The sequence below is a fragment of the Drosophila montana genome, unplaced genomic scaffold, assembly GCF_035044405.1.
Source record: "Drosophila montana isolate Dmon_TW-CO22-7 unplaced genomic scaffold, ASM3504440v1 contig_1408_1, whole genome shotgun sequence".
Taxonomy (NCBI): domain Eukaryota; kingdom Metazoa; phylum Arthropoda; class Insecta; order Diptera; family Drosophilidae; genus Drosophila; species Drosophila montana.
Window position 1 is genome coordinate 446051 of NW_026996360.1, and position 18905 is coordinate 464955.

The following is an 18905-nucleotide window of genomic DNA, read 5'->3' on the forward strand; positions in this document are numbered from 1 at the left end:
AATGATTTTATTAACTATAATAGAGCGTGTTAGGATTTTATGTGCCATTATCATCTAAAGTTTATTTGTTTGTTCTGCTTTTTATGTTCTGCTCCACTTGACATTTAACATAAAACTCATCAAATCGAATAAAAAATGCCTATGCTTTACAAATTTTGAGAATAAAGTTAGTTATTCGCTTTTTTTCTTCTAGATATACCTGCAAGATTAGTAAAGCCTATAGAAAAATTGTTGATTGGTGAAGAATTTATTGAAATGTTTAAATTTATTGAATATAAAAACAGGAGTCTCTTATTTGATTACATCTTTTTGGAAAAGACATTTTCAACTGACTCTAATTATAAATATATACATATATATACATACATACCAGCGGGTATTCCCCGGCGTTGTCCGTGGCAACTTTTGTTAAACTTTTATGTATAACTTTTTCATCTAGTTCCCGCCTGTTACAAATTTAATCTGTTTTGAAATATGTTTAAAGTACATTGATTTTTTAACGGTTTCCGTTCATGTTAGTCTTGTGGTGAGAGTCTTGATGCCGAAATATAAACATTCGTTCATTTAACCTTTGACCCGTCTAAGCAGAAAAGTTTCATACAGATTTTTTCGCGATTTTTCCACTCGTACGGGTGGAATTTGCCTAAATCCCGTCTTACCGTGCAGCTTTACCTTATATGAAACTTTAGTGAAAGTGTCAGCTACCTAATGCTCCAATCAGTCAGTCAGTCAGTTAGTCAGTCAGCCATTCATTCAATCAGTCAGATTAAACAGTTTTATATATAGAGATATATAATAATTATTATAATAGAGCTTGCAATTGGTCATCGAGATCCAGTGCTGAATGCCTGGCTAGTATATAATAATGAAAAGAACAATAATGACAAGAACATTAATAATAATAATATTAATAAATAATAATAATAATAATGATAATAATAATAAGAAACATATTTGACGTTTTATCAAAACTACGTTCAGCTTTCATTTGAAAATATCAATCAACAATAAGAATATATAAAATAGAATAAGTTTATGTAAATGTCTTTCTATTCGCTTATTTGTAAATTGCTTTGGCTTATTTTAAGAACGATCGTTTATGGTGGCCCAGCCATAACTGGATTGTTTAACTGATCAACTTGTGCCCACCCACTAAGTCAGCCAGCAGATATCGCCCGACACTAAAAAAATAGACGGTTCGCGCCAGGCATTCATCCATTCGGGCATTCAGGCATTCAGCCATTCATACATCAGCGTCACATTGAGACAGTTTATTTGTTTAATTTAAAATGGGAATTTGTTGCTTTTAATGGAATATCATTCGCAGTTGGCACTTGTGGGTTCCGTTTGTGCCACTGTTTGGCATCAATCAACTGTGGAAAATTATTGAAAGGCTGGCGATTTGGGGGCGAGCAGTGCCACAAATTGTTTGGCATTCATTTGTCATGCCGGCAATAATACGTAGAAAATTAAAGAATTGGGTAAAATGAATTATTGGCGCTTTTCGGTGGGCCGCATATAAATCAAAACGCAATGCCCAGGCCGAGGAATATCACCTGTTGCCGGCAACAGAGACACAACGACACGAGTTGCTCAATCAATTTTACAGGCGAAAACTTAAGCCCGGCCCCCGAGCCCAAACGAAATCGAAAACGAAAGCCTTGCATGATATAAGAGCGATCGCTGGTGAACCATCTATCATTTATCATCTATCATAATGCAGTTTTAGGCCCGAATCGAGAATTAATCCGTCAAAACAGTTGCCCGACGAGCCGCTGCCTGCGATTGCCAAATTCACAATCGATCAACTGTGCAGCTCTCTCTCTCTCTCTCTCTTTCTCCCGCCACATTCAAATGTTGGTCAGCCCAGAAGCTTTGCTGCAGCTTTGCCACCCAAATCTCTCCTCCCCCTGGCAGCGGGCAGCCCCAAGCTGGTCAAGCAAATTAAGTGCTTTAGCTGGTAAGGGCCTTTGATGGATGTGCGCGAGCTTCCAGCTGAAGCCTTCTCAGCCGGACGCGTCAGACAATGCGGAATTGTCTGCCTGTGTGTGTGTAAGTGTGTACTTTAACGCTTATCAATTACAAAAGGCGGCGACCGTGCAATTAGCTAGTCAGGCCAGTCAAAACGGCGGCAATGATCAAAGCTTGCCGCCAGCTTTGAGGCATGCCGCCGCTGGCGCCCCCCCTAAAAATAGAGAAGGAATACCCCCACCCAAGCCAGCCACCATTCCGGCAGTTGGTTAACATTAGTTCCGTTACATTTGCCGCATAATCCGGGCGAGTTTTGCGCAACACGATTCTCGCATTTCTCGGGCTATGCCAATGCATCTGGCCTTTTTCACGCCAAACCAATTTGCAGCCAAAAACCGCAGCAACAACTACGGCAACTGTTGACGTCATAATTATGTTGTTTCTCTTGTTGTTTCTCTTGTTGTTGTTGCGCGTCGCGCACTACTTCATATTTTTTATCGCCTGCCGATAATTGGCGGCGCTACGCGTTGATTCAAAATAAACAATGACCCACAACCCGAAACTGAAACCCAGCCCCACCCCTCGCCTCGCATCGCCTCGCCTCGCCTCGCCTCTACTCTTTGCCCCAACACAACTGGCAGTTGTTCTCGCTGTTGTTGTTGCTGTTGTCTGTTGTTGACTGCGGCTGTTGGCGACTCACGTCGCTGTCAAAAATTAACAACCACAAAATCTGAGTTATTATTGGTGCAAAATATTTGCACTATGTACGTGCAGCAACAACAAACAAATTGTTAAATAAATTAAAATGTTATCGTGTTATAATAAATTGTGGACCCACATAAATAGCCAGCCAAGAATGCGTTATTATTAAATATTATTATATTTTATATACATATACATCTATCCTATTATGATCCACATTTGGCTATCAAATATGCAGGCTGACAATAAGTGTGTGCTTAGTGACTGCTCAAAAACATCTGATATCATATCGTATCGGAAATATGCCATAATCTATATGGCAAGCAAGACTATGCTAGCTGAGAGTGCTGGACTGCAAGATATCCTGTAAGCATGTCGTAAAAGCCGTTAAAGGATGTACGAAAAATTGTATAGAGTTCCATATTTGTCAGTTTGAGGTTCTATCGATCAGTTATCGAAAAATTTAAGTACATTTACATATTATTACACTCAGCGTACATATCGTTTGATGGAAAATTCAATCCTGAAATCGAACAGCCGGTCTGATTTGATCCTATGATTACTTTAACGTTCCGAAAAGTCTTTTTGTATGATTTTTAATTGGTACAGGGTATTTAAAAAATCGATTATTATCGATTGCTTGAAAATGGCGCAAGTTATCGATTATCGGAAACAAGGGCAGGCAATAGAAGAACCTACGTGCAAAATTTCAGGTCTCTAGCTCTTATAGGTTCTGAGATCGACGCATTCATGAATACGGACGAACAGACAGACGGATAGGCGGACAGCCGGATGGGCGGACAGCCGGACATGGCTGATCGACTCGGCTATTGATGCTGACCAAGAATATATACGCTATGGGATCGGAGATGCTTCCTTCACCCTGTAACAAACATTTGCCCAACCCAGAGGCTAAAAATGAAATAATATGAATATTTTATTTAATATTAAAACTATATTAATATTAATATAATATTACAATTCATCTTAAATTAAAAGATATGCCATTTGTTTGTGGTTTTCATTTACATTTAATTTTTTATGTAGATGTGTCCATTCCTCTAATGGGGCGTATATCTTCGGATATTTTGGATTCCTATCAATGAGCTGCCTGCATACGCTCAGCTCCCAACGCGATGGGTGTTCCCCATTCTCCGTGGCGTTAATTGGCCCAAAAATTATATATCTATGCACACACTGGCAGGTGTTTGTGAGTGTATCTTATTGTATTGTTTTTCTTTCTTTTTTTTGAGTGTAGATATTGTTGTGTATTTATTTATTTTCAGTTGGTTCGTAGCCGTTGCGAAAAAAAATAAACATAGAGAATGCTTTGTTAGTTAGTCGGAGATCGTTCGAGTTGAGTTTTTATGCACTTTTAATGGCCACCCAACCGCGGCCGAGGGCGCGGCCGGGAGCTGAGCGACGAGCGCGGCTGCTAAATAATTCAAGAGTGGGCCATAAATACCAGAAGCATTGCTCATAAATCTATCAGTCGATTTGCTTGCCGGCAATCGAATTGGATGCTTAAGCGTTTTATTCATTCAATATTTGTTTTCATTTGAGATGTGCACAGCACTTGCCACACTCGACCGAGATAGAGAGAGCGTGAGAGTGGCAGAGTATCTTGCAGATACAAGATATATACTGAAAGATTCTTCAGCTGGGCAATACATACTATGTGTGTGTTTTTTGTATTTTCATTGCCTCGGCACCCCCCCCCCCCCCCCCCTGGCTGATGTGCCCACAAATCAAAACATCTGTCAGTCAGCGCTCGCGTCCTGACAACAACGCTGAGATACAAATTATCTAAATTGTATCTGCACAGCGCAAATGCATCTTGTGGATTTGTTTGTTTGTTTTGTTTGTTTTGCCTTGCTGAGGCTTTTGTTGCCTTCCCAAGTGCTCGTCTGCTTGTCATGCAGCCCCCGCAACGCCCCTCCCCCTGCCGCCTTCACCAGGCCACTCGATTGGCCCGTGCTGAGTGCTCCGCTCCCGCCGCGCCGCCTCTTAAGCGAGGGCGTGCACCGTGGTGAGAGATTTTAATTTAAACATTTAGCTGACAGATTTATCAGGTATTAGACGATACATGCGTCAACGATCAGCCCAAAGCAACGGCCTTTGCCCCCAAAACAATTTGTGGAATGGCCCAAGGCAAAGTTCAATAAAATTATAATTAATGTTTAAAAATCAATTTTCACAATGAAAAGCAGCTCCCGTTGAAAACACGAAATGTTGCTCAAATAAATAATAAATAAATAACTATGGTTTTATTTTTAAATATGCGGCAAGTTTATTTTTGCTTATTCTCTTCATATTTCTATCTTTATATAGATTGCACTTAACTTTGTTTACCTTCTAGTTAACTTAAATTACAAAATTGAATCTTATTTTTTTTTTTAGATAAAATATAATGAATGAAACTGACATGCAGACTCGAGGCCGCGATCGGGTTAAGCGACCCACTTTGAGTGCCATTCGTATCTTAATCTGTGCGCCAGCGCCTCAGTCATCCATCAATCAAAAGCTGGCGGATGTCCAAATGACTAAATGACTAGCTGGCAGGCTGGCTGGCTGGCTGGCTGGTAGGTTGGCCAACTGACTGACTTTTGGGCTGAGTGAATGTTGCGTGCGCGCTCAATGACGCAGCGAGCACTTGCTGCTGCCGCACCGCCCGCCGCCCACCTGCCCCCCACACACACAGACACACACACGCCAAACCTTTAGTGGTTAATCAGTTGTAGATGAACAACGCACAGCTCTGACATTTGGCCAACGTCAACTGGCGATCGATCGATCAATCAGTTAACCAGCCATCCATCCATCAGAATACACCACACACACACACACACACACACAGCAACAGTGATATGAAGAGTTGGTAGCTGTGTGATTGATAGCTGAATGCCAGGCTACCAAAAAAACAATATCTTATACAATACAAAATAAGTTAATACGTTGTGACTGGATATTCCCAACTGCGCAATGCTCTGTTTAGAGTGAAAAATGTCTGCTTGACTAGGTAAGTGGCTTTTAAATAATGTGTATTTTCAACTGTAACATTAAAATTGTGGGACATGAATGTTGTTTTTAAAAAAGATCATCTGCTCATAATTTTTTTTACAATATATATAGATAGAGATTGAGATATACAGATATTTAAGATATAATCTGTTGTTTCGCTGAAAACTCTAACATCTTATGTGACAAATGATTAGACAGTAAAAACTCTCTTGGGCGGACAGCGAGTTTCAATTTATTTTGGTCCGCTCAAGAGGAGTTCCTACCAAATAGATCTGCCTCAATAGATCTGCCTCAATAGATCTGTCCCTTAGAAGAGTTCTAACTGCTAAATCTAGAAGTTGTTAGCTTCAAAAGATAACAGACAAAGCCAATAAACTCGTTTTGCCTTTTTTGGGAACAGCGTATAAAAGTGGGAATAATAACATAGACGATGACGCCAGAGGCCTAACGCAAATTTACTTAACCGCATTATTTTCGATTTCGTTTTATGCCGTTTAACTTGGCCCTGATAATGGGCTATGAAATCGAAGTCGAACGTCACTATTTCAGCCACTGATACCGTTAATCTAACTGATTAAGAGTGTGCGTTTAATCGCAAATGAATAAAGTCATATGAATACACTCGACAATCACAGCGAAAAATACAGTGAATGTCGAGTAAGCCAAACAAGTTAAGAAAATAAACAGAATTACTAAGTGAATTTATAAATAAAAGAAATTATTTAATAATATAAAAAAAAAGAAATAAGAACATATGGATTTAATAATTTATTTATTAATATTCGAACACTTCAATTTGTATAAGTTTTTGACATGAGAATGTTTGCGAATTGTTTCTTGCATACTTTCTAGCATAAACATATTCAATTCAATTATGTATAGCTTTTATTTTGAAAATCTTTTGAGTTTAAAGTTCTCTTAAGCGGACACCTACGTTTCCAACATATTTAGCCTATTAAAGGAGAAACATAATTCGAAGATAACATAAATGTGCCTATAGTCATATATTCCCCGATTTTTATTTATTGGCATAAATGGAAAATTGTGTTCTTAACACCATTATATTTTTGTTTTTGGGTTTTTTTTATTTGTCGGCAACTTCAAAAAAAAAGAAAGCACCGATAATTGGTTCAATAACTCTAAATCGAGAGCTAGCTCGATAACAATATATCGAAAGCTAGTTCGATAACTACAAATCGAGAACTATTGTTAGCTTTGAACGATACTTTTCCGTCTTGAAAATACCCTACATAAATTAAAAGCCAAAGCTGAATGCATGCCAAAAAGGTCGCAGTCATCCATTTGTTGGTCTCACATGAAACTTTGACTAAATATCAACCGTAAAATGAAATGGTACTGAACGCTATGAAAAGCGTGAAACTTGGTTAGAAGCGTTAGAAAATTTCACATGTTGCACGTAAGAAATAAAATTTTATTTTATTCATTTCTCATTTTCATGAAATGCAAAATACAAACAACAATTTATAAAAGAAACGGTAAGAAAAAAAGAACAAAATACTCTACGGGCTTGGGGCACAAACAAAAGAAAACTTGACGAGATGAATAAATGAGGGAATGTTTGTGCAGGAGCAAACATAACTTTAAATTTGTATTACCACCCAGAGCCCAATGAGCCACACACACACACACACACACATATCACCAAGGCATTGTTAGGACGAAAGAAAAGAAATGAGAAAAAAAAGAGCGAAAACCTGAATTCCATTTGGCCAACTCCCAGAGACCCGCCACCAAAACGCCCACACACACACACCTCAGCACTGAGCCATGCAGTTTAGACTCTCTAAATGAAATGCTCAAGTGTGCACGGAATTTTGATTTCGCCGCCAATCTGCCACCCACCCAGCCCGCTTTTGGCCTGTTTCCCGCTGATGTGGCTCCGGCATCGCTCTCCCGATTCCGTTCGTCATGTCGTTCGCTTGCAAATCAATTTAATGTCAGTCATTTTGCCGCTAAGTGGGAAATTTTTGAAATTTCATCAAAAATCCGTTGCGTACCCTCCGACAAGGCCCGACAGCAGCCAACCCCCCAACCCCCCAACCCCCAATCCCCAACCCAAGCGGACTCAACTTGGAACATATGCTGCTCGAGGGAATTGGCTGCACTGAGGTACTTTTTTTTTTACTGGGGCTTGCTTTACGTACCGTTGCCTGTGGAGAGTGGGGAGGAGGGGGTTTAGGGGGCGGGGTAACATTTCGCATCTAAGCGAAACACATTTGAATGTAAATTTCAGACGCGTTGCATGTCCATGAATTCTCAGCCAATGCCGCGTCCTGTGCAGGCTGTTGTGGAGTGGGCAGAAAGCGAGGGGTTTGCGGTGGTTAGGAGAAGGGCACGTTATTTGCCCTTTGCTGTTGTGCATGTGTGTGTGTGTGTGTATGTGTGTGTGTGGCGCGTTCTTTGCACTTTTTCCCTTGGCTTCTTGTGTGGCACGAAAGAAAAAAAACAAATATTGTATTAAAATGCTGGAAAGCAGCTAAAACGCATAATAGTAAAATTTTATGTTATCACCAGTGTGAGGAAAACACGTCAGGCAGTTAGTCAAATAACACAGCCAAATGGCCAAAACGAAAGAAGAACGCACACATAACACACGCACACACACACACACACGCAACACACACATAGCGCACAGAGCGCCAATGAAAATTTAGATGACGCTGAACGAGAAATTGCGAAGATCCACAGATACAAATGGCACAAACATATGTACGATTCCGATACATACATAGGTTCATATATATGCCACATATACATATATAAATATACTAGCGGGCATAACCCGGCCATGCCTGTGGTACGCATGAAATAAATTCTCTCAAAGATCTTTGAAAATGAGGTTGAAAGCGATCGGACGGTAAACAAAAATCTTTCATACAACCGTTTTTCGCTAATTTACCACTGTTGCGGGCGAAATTTCACAAATCTTATTTGGAGCTTTCATAATAAGTTTGAAGCAAATCGGATAAACCTAAAAACTAGACGAATGTTGCCAGATTTAGATGCCAAATTTATCTAGAGGCCAAATCATGAACAAAGAGCCAGACCTCGTAAAAATCGGATGAGATTTCACTGAGTTATGGGGTGGGAAAATTTGTCCTATGTCTATATAGGATATTTGAGAGTCCCATTTTCACATGAATTTCGACCAAAAATAATATTGCCAGATTTTGATGCCAAATTGAATTAGAGGCCAAACAATGATCAAAAAGCCAATCCTTTTGAAAATCTGATGAGATTTCACTGAGTTATGGGGTTGGGAAATTTGGACCTATGTTTATATAGGATATTTGAAGGAAGCATTTTCACATGAATTTCGACCAAAAATAATGTTACCAGATTTTGATGCAAAATTGATTTAGAGGCCAAACAATGATCAAAAAGCCAATCCTTGTGAAAATCGGATGAGTTTTGACCGAGTTATGGGAGTGGGAGTACCTTCATCACATAAGGTAACTACAGTTCTATGGTTGGATTTGTGCGCTGATCACCAATCTGTCATTCAATAAGCCAGTCAGTCATTCAGTCAGGTCAAACAGTTTTATATATAGAGATATAAATAGGACAAACATATTTATATTTATGAGGCACTATATTGTAGACTGTATATTATTAGTAGGATGCTAAAGCAAAGAATAACAAATTAGCTATTAAAAAAATAGGACCAAAATTGTCTTCATCTAAGTTATTTGTACTAAATGCTGGCATTACATATTGTTAGCATTTCCATTGATTATCATTTTCTTCTCTAACGGAGGTTACGTTAATTTTCTTACGAATGGCGTGAAACATTTTCGATCTCATTAAGCATTTATATATTGAATTCTGCATTAGCTGATATGACTCATCTTTGTGTGAGCTAAAAAGGCGTTCAGACGTATGCTTGGATTTAATTGCTATAGAAAAGATTTGCTTGAATGATATTATAAAAAATGGGGATTTAATACTATAACTTATTTTGTAATGAAAGAAATCAAACAAAGATCTAAAAATTTCATATAATATATAACAATTTGGCTTACCCAAATATATCACAAACTCACAATATCTGCAGATATTCCCAATAGAGCGTTTTTTTTTTGGACTTCAAATCATTTGCGTTTGAATGCGTTAAGCGTCCATTTGGAAACGATGCTTAAAATGGAGGGAAACAATTGTAGCTCAAATGCAATTGGAAAACTAAAAGCCGAAACTGTGGGGGCAAAAAAAAAAGGGTCAACAAAAGGGAGAAAATAAAACGAAACACATCAAATAAAATCAAACGCAAAACAAGCGGGAAAACATTGTTTCAAATTGACCAGCGGTAAAAAGCGCTTTTGGATCTGCCCAACGGCTGCTGATGAGGCTGCGAGAATGTCGAAAAGGCGTGGCAAATGCCCGCCAATTCAGGCGCAACTAATTCCACCCGACCAACCAACCCCTCAACCCACCCACCAAAACGATGCGTTGCCAACTGTGAAACTATTCAGCTCTTTTTTTTTGGGGGGGTGTCCATGTGCAACGTCTCCGGATTTGGTTCAGTTCGGTTGAGAGATTGGGGGATTTGGAGGATTGGTTCGGTTTTCGTTGCGAATATTTTATTGTGCGAAAAATGATTTTTTATTTTCAATTTTCTGGGCTGGAATTTTTTGGGGGCCGTTAGAACGCGATAGAAATGAAAGTAAAAGTTTTCACAGCCGACCGAATGGCAAACCAATTTGATTTTGAATACGTTATGAGGCGCAAAAAGAGAGTGTGAAAAAATCCGGAAAGCCGTAAAAAAACACAAAAACACAAAAAAAAAACAACGAACAACGAACCAAGCAACAGCCCACAATAAACATTCAGATTCACATCGACATCAATTGTTTGCAAGGGTTTCAAGTGCCAATTTTCTGATTGTTTGCCAGCCGCACTAAAAACTAATGATTTTTCATATGTTTGTTCAATGGATCGTACCGAAAGCCCCCAACCATCCAAATCGTGCGAAAAGTACAAAAATAAATTGAGAAAAATAATAGTTATTTTGGCTGGGCCAAGTATTAAATGTCCTAGCAGATGTTTCTCCTGATGTTCATCAAGATTTGGTTAATCAGCTTGGATCAGCATAATATTGGTTTGTTGTTTGGAACTCACTTTTTAACATTTAGTTTTTGGGACAGCTTTTAACTGTAACAGTACGATTTCGATCTCTTAAAATACAAATATTTTCATATAACAACCCTATTTCGATCAACTTCAAAGGAGCTATAAAAAGAGACCTCTGGTGACAATTATCCGCTCGATTCTGTCATTAGTGCTGCCTGCAACAAATATATATTTATGGTTTTCACAAAAAATATGATATCGATTTCGAAACAAACTCGTACTGTGCGGGCACAAGGATGTCCAACGTTCAAGTCTGTAGCTCTTATAGGTTCTGGTATCCTTGCGTTCAAACATGCGGACGGACGGATAGACGGACGGACAGACGGACAGATGGGTATGGCTAGATCGACTCGGCTTTTAATGCTGATCAAGAATATATTTACTTTATGGGGATGCTTACTTCTGCCTCCGAAATACATTATACCCTTTTTACTTAATTTGAATGGATTCATGGCATACAAATTTAAGCAATTAGAATAAATTTATATTATTGCGTATAATATCGCTCTTATACATACCTGGCTAAAGCAAAACTTTCTTCGCCAATATGTAAGAAATAATATTCCAAAAATAAGTATAGAAAATATATATAAAATATCATTCAAGCTCATATGCATAGTATTCGGATACCAAGTAAATAAAGCAGGAATTCACAGGATTACAGATACAAAAATTCCAGCAAAATGGCGCACATCAATAACAGTAAAGCACGCGAATGGTGGCTAACGGGATATAGAGGTTCGATTTGCAAAGAAAAAAAAAGAAATGTATATAAAAGCATTTTGGAATGGCGTCATAATGCAGTATGATTACGGCGCGGGTGGACTGTAGGGGAAGGGGAAGGGGAAGGGTGCAGGGTGCGGGGGGCAAGCGATAGGCGACAACTCGACAGTCCACTGACGACTACAACGGACTCTGCTCGATATTTTAATGGGGCAGACGTCATTTTGTGCCGCCATCGGAGCCGCCGCCGTCGCCACCAAAGCGCAAAATTTATGACAACATAACGAGCCAGATGGACGGCAGTCGACGGGGCCTGGGGAGGGAAGGGAAGGGGGCAGTGTCAGGGGCGCGAGGGAGCGCATTAAATGCGCCATTCAGAGACGAAAATAACAATAATCATAATTAAGGATATGCATATGCATTCGGGTGTCTGTGCGCCCAGCAAAATGGCCGCTGTCACACCCACAAGCGCCCACAATGGCGCTTGATCCTCTGTGTAGCCCAGTGTAGGGCGTGGCAGAATGAAGGACGAGGAGGAGGAGGAGGAGGAGGTGGGGTTGGCAAAACGAAATCGATCCATTTACACAGCCAAATATTCCGCACGAATGATGATGTCCCTGTCCTGCAATGTCCGCAGCCAGATATCATTGAATAATGACTGTTAATACCCTTCAATGTGCGCACTCGCCACATCGCACAACGGCCTTTTGCTCATCGCAGTCGCCGTCGCCATCGCCATCGCCATCGGAATATGAAGTGGATTTCAATGCACTCCCCACAGCAACGTCAGCGGGCGAATCGAACTGAATGAGATAGCGTCTGGCCACTGGCAACTGGCAACTGGCGAAAATAATATGCGAATTGTGCGAAAATATTCGATAACGCACTCAAACATTCACTCATAATGCATTCGTTCTGCGGCATGATTAACCCATTGAGTACACATAATTATATATTTGACACACAAGTAAAATAAGTAAACAATTGATTAAGAAGTTGTTCCTCTGCACTGCGTTCTTACAGTTCCTTAATTGCACATATTTAAAAAAAAAGGACTGCTTACCCGTGACAAAAAGTTTAGAAAGCCATATGGGATTAAGCTATTATGGAGATTATCAGGAATTATCTGATTCAATTAGCATTATTTTTCGAATTTTTAAACATTCTGTTAGACGACGGGACTGTTATATAGTATTATGACAGAACCACTAGGGTGAACTATGGAGCTATTTGAAAAGTTTTACCCTTTTTTCTAGATTAAGGTTAGATTGATGGCTCCCCTACATATTTTCGGAGAACCGCTAGGGTAAACTTTGGAACCTTTTGAGTTATTTTAATCTCTGCTTATAGTTTTTCAATATTTTGTTCATTTACTGACTCTCTCACATATTTTCAGAGAACCACTAGGTTGAACCTTGAAACTATTTAATTCTTTTCATTTCGAGCTGTTAAACATTCAGTTGAATTAATGGGCGGACTTTAGAATTATTTGATATATTTCAATTTATTATCTAACTATTAAATATGCAGCTCGATTAATGAGTAAGAGAAGAACTAGGTCGATTTTTCAAACTATCATCTCAATCATTATTTAATTTTTTTTTTTAAGATTCAGTTTGATTGATCGCCTTGTTATATATTTCTCATGAATCACTAGGCTGAACTTTGACACTATTTAATTCATAAACATTCATTTCTTTTCGAACTTTGAAATATTCAGGTCGACTGATGGCTCTCATATATTACATACTATCAGAGAACCACCAGAGTAAACTATGAATCTTTTTGATACATGTAATTTTTTGACATAACAAATTTCAAAGAACTTTAATAGGAAAAACTATGGAACTATACTTCAAACTTTTTTTTATTTGATTGTACAAATATTTGGTTAAGCTTCAAACTATCTAAGTTTCAAAAACTTGTTCAAAAACGTTTATTTTTTAGTATAGACAAACCTAGAGGGAGGCCTTCCGCCAGCTGAACAGATGGATCCATCTTCTGATCTTGTCTTGTCTCAGAAGCCAGTGCTCTTTGCGTTATTCTATTCTTCGTTATTTAGAATACATATAGCTTAAACCAAAAAAGTTAAATAAGTTTTATAAAACTGTTTAAAACATCTGATTAAATGACACGTTGAAGTTAAGTTCGAAGTGCAAAGAGCACGTTATAAGCATTTCAATGTAAATGCTTCCATTTATTAAACTTCCAAACACGTTTCACCGACTTAATCAGCTTGGTTAACAAAAATAAAATTGTTCGCTTTTTTGGCTAATACAAAAAAACTGTGAAAAATCAACTGCACGTTGAATTTGTATTTGCATAAAAATGTAAACGTGGCAAACTTGCAACGGACGCATCCACTGCAGAACTTTCCATTCGTGTATCCATCTCCAAATTCATCGCATAACTGTGCTATTGTTTTTGCCAAAGAGAATCGACCGAAGTGGGAATGAGCTGCAATAATGAAAGGGATCAGAGTTTGAAATCTGAAAATGTTTCTTAAAGTATAATCAAAGATAAGACATTTATCTTATACGAATGAATAACGAATACGAATGTAAGAAATTGAAGTGAAATATGGGTGGAATCGAATTGCTCGCAATCATTTGTGTAGGGTATCTGTCGTGCACATCAAACGCAAATGCACAGCTCAAAGTCGAAAATTGGTTTTAATTAAATCGAATTGAGTTTTTTTCTTCCACCGGGCAGCTTACGTCTCTCTCGTTTTTCTACTTTTCCATCAGTGCAGCCCCGGCTTCTGTTTCGTTTTTTGCACGTCGTGGCCAAGTGAATGTGGGTGTTGGTTGGAGGTTGGAGGTTGGAGGAGTGAATGAGTGAGTGAATCGCAACTCATGGCGTGCCATGGACATGGACACGAACGCATTTAACGCTGACGCTGGGAGTTTATGTGCGTCATTGAGCTGCCACCGCTCCAGGCCACGTTCTCGTCCATGTCCACGTCCACGTCCTGGTTGCTGGTCGGCATCGTCCTGGACGCCCTTTGGTTGGCCCGTTTGATTGAAATGTTTGCTGGCGCTGCAACTGCCCACAAGACTGGGGGGAGCAGCGTGTGGCATGCCAGTTGTGTGCCACATCAAAGCATTTGAATTGTTGGCCGGTTGGCATTTTGTTTTTACGGCTGCGACTGCACAATTGCAACAAAGCTGCAACCCCCTTTAGACCCCCAACTCGCAGCCCTTTCAGATTGCAGCCCCGCAGCCCCTCCCTCCCCACGTCTCACCCATCGTGTCAGTGTGTGATGTATGGTCGGTCAGTTTGCGGACATGCAGTGGACACTTGGATTAACATGACGTAATTGATGCGGAAAGTGTTGAGTGTGGCAGCTGCCTCAGCCCCCTTTTGTGACCATTTACGTTCCTTTTGCCTCATCTGCTGCAGCTGCAGTTCCTTGGGGCGTGGGGCAAAAAAAAAAAGACTTTTATCGAAATTGATTTTGGTGACTGAAACTTTGCATGATATTTATATTTAGTATATGTATTTGCATAAAAACATATTGTATTTCATAAGGGGATCGAACCATAAACAAAAAAACACTCTTAAAGTCAATTTATCATGACATGAATTTACGGGGAGAAATAGAAGCCGAAGGCGTATTTTGATTCTCTGAGCTTATGGGTAAAAAAGTTTGATAATTTTTTGGAAATGTATGTAATAGGCAGAAGGAGGCTTCTCCGACCCCATAAAGTGCATATAATCCTCGTCACCATTAACAGCTGAGTAGTCTTAGCCATATATGTCTCTCTGTCCAAAGAGAATATAAATATAAAATACAAGCAACCAGATGATACGCCAGGCTGGAAAAGAATGTGCATTACTTATCTTAGTGCTTACATTGTGCACATAAAACGCATATGCAAAGTTCGTATTTTTAAACTCTAGCTACACAATTTTAAAGATATTATTGCCAAATTTAACTAAGAGAGCTGAGAGTAAATTTACTTTCAACCGAATCCCCTTACAAATTTTCTTATTCACTGACTTTTATAATAAATATGCATATGTAACCAATTCAGTTGAGTTCGGGTCGAGCCTAATGCACAGGCGACTGCAATATGCGAGTGTACAAAAGATTTTCCAAGTGCCGCAAGGATAGGCGAGGGGTGGCAAGCAGTTGGCCAGGGTTGCTATAAAATACGAGTGTGCTGCATTAGGTCAAATGTCTGATAAAATTGAAATGTTGCACATGTGTGTGTGTGTGTGTGTGTGTGTGTGTGGTAAGAGAATTAATTTTTGAACTTATCAAGTCGGCTTTCAATTGGCAAAACCCACAGCTAACCGCTGCCCGGTAAAAGGTTACATTTCGTGCTGTCGAGTGCACTCATCATACTAACATATGGAACGGGCTTGGGCCAGGAGGAGGAGTGGGAGGAGGCGACGGAGCGTCGAGGATATGTATAAGTGCGGACATGGCTACCTTTTTATTGTTGGCAGCAAAAGCAGAGCAGCAGCTGAGCTGCCTGGCAGGTTGCATGGCAAATTTGCAGCCGAACATGCAACGTGCATTTGGCAGTCAGCACAATAACCAGATGCAGGCAATGGGTAGGGATTCTTTCGGCTGGGGCATGTAAGGGGGTAAAAGCCACAGACGCTGCCAATATTGACTGTGACTGAGCCAACGAGTTGCGCTGCTTCTTTCTTTTTTTATGTATCCTTGCAATGCGATGCGAGTATTTTTAATAAAATAAACCCAGAAATGTAATCAACATAAAGGATTTCACACAAGCGTACCATATACAATATATGTATATATACGTATGTGTGTGTGTGTGAAATGATCTCTGTGTGCGCATTGGAACGCTTAACGAGATACGTAGCTACGAGATACACGTAGATATCATTGACGATATACCCACCTACAGCCACCCACAGAGATACACTCGCTTCGACTCTGTATTGTGAAGCAGAGGAAGATAGAAATGAAAGAAGAAAAAAACCGAACCCTTTATGAAATGCTGCAAGCAGGACATCAATGCAGTCAGCTGTGTGTGTGTGTGTGTGCGTGTGTGTGTATCTTTGAGATACATTTGCAATTATCGTGACTTGAGCTTGCAGTAGCTGCCGGGCCACAGACCAGGGACAGCTGGCCACATGTCGGTGACAGTTTATTAAATCGATTACTTTCGGTTTTGATATTCTAAATAAACATATTTTTACAAGCCAGCCGGGCCAGAACTACGGGCGGACCACCCACCGTTTGATGGTCATTTTGTTGTTGTTGTACAACTATTGTTGTTGTTGTTGTTGTTGTTGTTGTTGCGGTTGTGTAGCTCGTTGATGAGCTGTTGTTGGCCAACTCGTATCTGCTGCTGAGGTTGAGATTTGCAGCTGAAAAATGTATAAATTCGTGACGGCAACAAATGCTCGTACTTGGTATCTGCTGCTAGAAGCTCCTCGTTGCACGCTCCTCCGCCTGCTATGCTCCTCGTTGGCCCCCTCCCGCACCCCACCTTGCTGGCCATTGTGCGGAGCCAGACATGCGATGTGGACGTAGCCAGTACAACGTTTTGAGAGATTAGTTTATTGTTAATCAAAAAAGAAGGCAAAAATATCGTTTTTGCATTAAATTGACTTTGAAATTGACAGCGTTTGAAATTACGAGCTTGTGTATCTGGCAAATGCATTCAAATTGCTCGTGACTTATTCTCTCTGTGTGTGTGTGTGTGTGTGTGTGTGTGTGTCGTCTGTGTTGGCAAGTGGCGTGTGGGGGTTGTGGCAGGTGTTTTGTGGCTAGAATAGCTTTCACGTTTATGCATAATTCTAATCAATGTTTGTTACTGATTTTGACATTTGCTTTTTGCCCAAATTGGCCAAAAGTTGTTGCTGTTGCCAATTTTGTTGTCATTCGGGCCATTCAAGGGCTGTAAATTGATTTCGTTCATGCTTTAAACACACCAACAATTTCAAGCTTACCATTTGCAATGCAAATACAGTTGACATATTTATATAATCATAGCGCTAATTTGGCCCATTGTTTGCGTATCAAATATGAATTTTAATTAATCGTATGTCTCAGATCTCAACGATTTAATCACTGAAAACTTAATCATAAACATAAGTTTGCATAGCCTTGAAAAGTCTCTTATTGTTTGCAAAACCAGAGGCTGGATAATTTGAAGCAAAAGGCATTCGGTTAATTTTAGAAATTTGAGCTGAAGAGCATTTAAGTCTGAACATTTCACAATTAGCAGGGTCTTTTTAGTTACCTTCAGCTTATGGCTTAAGATTCACAACATGCTTCAAACTTAGCGCTTCGTATCTCCTTCTATAATATCCGTGCAAAATATCTAGTTGTCTAGATTTTGGCTCCCATGGCGATTTCTCGGCCCGTCAGAGCTTCCACATTTTATAACTCCTAGTGCTCGATATGAACATCAGCGGAGCTGCGCAGACGCCATCGATAGCTGACCGTTGGGCGCTGTGATTAACACAATTCCCTTCTCCGAATAGCCACATGGGGCGCAGACTCTGGCGCAGGCGGACACACGGACGGCAGGCCAACTACCAGAATGAAGCTGAATTTAGAGGGGCGCCGCCGAGCGTCCGATGGTGCATGGATCATTGCATGTGGGGCTGGTGATGGCGTCGTCGTCGTCGTCGATTGCGTGCACATGATGTGGGCAGGCGCATCTTCCATGTAGCTGCCCAGGCAGCTGCTGTTGCTGCTGATGTGCATTTGATGATGGCAGTTGTTGCTGCGTGGCCGCAAAAACGCTTCTGGGTTGAGAGCGACAACAACAACAACAACAATAATGGCAATGAGTACAAAAATTGAATTTACAAGCGCACAAACTAGAAAACAGCACGTTCAACATACAAAAACGATGCGATGCAATAATTTAAGAGTTTTTTGAATAATTGCCCGGCAGCAACAGCAGCAACATGCACCAATGCCTCTTGTTGCTGCCGGCTAATCAGCAACACACACACACACAAGCACATCCTGACACACTTTGGCCACATGCAACATTTTGAGGCACAATGAAAGTAAGAGCAACGACAACTAACTCATGAAGACGCCGAAGACGGCGACGGCGACAGCAGTCCCCATAAATTGTCAAGTTTAATGCGACACATCGAAGAAACGAACTCAGGTCTGTGGCTTCACTGTCCAGCAGAATTGCATGTTCATCATAAAAATGAACCTCAATGCAAAAGCAAACTTCAGACAAAGACAAACAAACAAATCCCAGTTGTTGCTGCTGCTGTTGCTGGCGTGGAAAGAGCAACAGCTGTTGCCCCACAGCGGCAATAATTGCCCTGAGCAGAGCAAGTATGTCTGTACATGTTGCTGAAGAGAAATGGATACAGAGAGAATT

At 40.2% G+C, this 18905-nt stretch overlaps 1 protein-coding gene across 3 annotated transcripts in view; it reads left to right on the forward strand.

Annotated features, from left to right (window-relative positions):
• Window positions 1–18905, forward strand: part of LOC135428571 (zinc finger protein 814) — a 240866-nt gene that overhangs the window by 107087 nt on the left and 114874 nt on the right. For all 3 annotated transcript variants that reach the window (XR_010436279.1, XR_010436280.1, XM_064682645.1), the window contains exon 4: window positions 5074–5692. The gene's annotated coding sequence lies outside the window, so the exon portion shown is untranslated. The remainder of the gene's footprint in view (window positions 1–5073; window positions 5693–18905) is intronic.